Source organism: Triticum dicoccoides, chromosome 5B, assembly GCF_002162155.2.
Source record: "Triticum dicoccoides isolate Atlit2015 ecotype Zavitan chromosome 5B, WEW_v2.0, whole genome shotgun sequence".
Classification (NCBI taxonomy): domain Eukaryota; kingdom Viridiplantae; phylum Streptophyta; class Magnoliopsida; order Poales; family Poaceae; genus Triticum; species Triticum dicoccoides.
In genome coordinates, this window is record NC_041389.1 from 15,474,037 (window position 1) to 15,475,901 (window position 1,865).

Genomic DNA, 1,865 nt, shown 5'->3' on the forward strand with positions numbered 1-1,865 from the left:
AACGCCCGTGGGGAATGGATGGAGATACTCTAATAGTGCTATGTTAGTGTGTCCATATGATATTGTGCGTACATATATGTGTACTCGATGTTTAGAGAAAAAAGAGTATCTGTTTACTGCTCATATTGATTTCTAAATTAAATTTGAGTCATGTACTTTTTCTAGAAAATCAATATTGGCCAAATTTTAAAAAATTGTTTGGTTTCGACCTTCCCCTTATTGCTACAGAGCAATACCTATAGGGTTACCCGTTAAAATTCTTGCCCACTTGATTGCCAAAGGACAGCCAAGACCACGAAATTGTAGATGTCCGTCATAATTGAGTGAAAGCTGCCAAAAACGTGTTTCCTGCAGCAAAAAACGAGTTTGCTTACTGTCCGCTTTTCCTTTGTCGTTACTGAGGCCCTAACCTATGTGGCTATAGTAGTTCTCAATGGACGTACGAGGCAAAGAAATCGATAGACGTTAGTTCGCCATCACTATGTGAACAATGTGTCTCCTGCGGAAAACATCAAATACTGGCCACACAATTTGATGATATTTCTCATACACAATATATTGTCGTATTTATTTATTTATTATAGAATACATAAAAGCATGCATTCATATATTAACAAGAAGCGGCAAAGAAGCCGGATACAACGCCTTTCCGTCACATTACAACGTCAATCATAAGAATTAGCATCCACAGCCACCAAATATACCCACCACACAAACTACGGTACATGCTACACCTAGGCCAACCTCATCCCAATGCGATGAGACAAGCCACAGAGCTACCCAGCCACGTCACGACCGACGCCAGAGACCTCTACAACCAGACCAAGACTCAAGAACAATACAGACCAACGTACCCCACCCATTGAACCGAGAAGAAATCGACAACTGGACGGCAGGGCCAGGGCAGACCTGGAGGACTCATCGCCGAGAGAGCTCCGGCAATGGTGTACATCGCCCCCAAGGCTCACGCCCAAACTAGTAGACGACACCGACAAGAGTCGTGCCACCGGTACTCCTCGAGCAACAAGATGGCACATCCAAGGAGGGAACGACGCCATGCCATGCCGCCGCCGCCGCATGCTCCGAAGGCCGGAACAAGGGTTTCCCCTAAGCACGAGGGAGGGAGTCGGATCGAAGCTAAAGCAATGTCACCATGCATGGAGGGGATGGCGCCCATAGATGTCGCCATTGCTAGCCTCGGTGTCGCTAAGCAGGGATTTCTCACAGCCCAAGATTCCAAACCCAAAGTTCCGGAGATGCTCAATCAGGCCGGCCACCCTGACGGGAGGTGTCGCATTACGCAACACGGCTACCTCCACCATCTCCGCCACCACCTCGCACACGGAGCCGGACCACCCACCGATAGGAACCACCACCAGCCAACCAGTCCACCACACCCGCTGGATCCAGGCCACCAGCGCCAAGACCGCCAGTACCCTAGAAGAGGCAAAGCGCCACCTTTCCCAGTTAGTGCTACCGGATCAGGCCTGCCCGACACCCAGCCATACCGGCGGCCTTGTCACGACCCTCGGCCTCAAAACCGCGCACCCCCAGTACGCTCCACTAGCCCGCCTCTGTGGCACCAACCCCGCGAGACTGAGGCCAACACTCCCCCGCTGCCACATGCCAGCCCGCGCCATATCCGGCCAGGGCAGCCCCAGATCCGCTCCCAGACGCCGCCGCCTGGAACCTCGCCGCCAGCTAGCTGGCGCCAACGCGAGGAGCCCCGCCGCCGCCATCCCTAGGACACATGTGGCTTCGTCGGCGTCCTCTCTAGCGGCGGCGAAGCAGTGGAGGAGTAGGGAGGGCCGGCGGCGGTGCGATTAGGGTGGCCCTTGTGTCGCAAGAGGGGGCGAGTGGTGGTG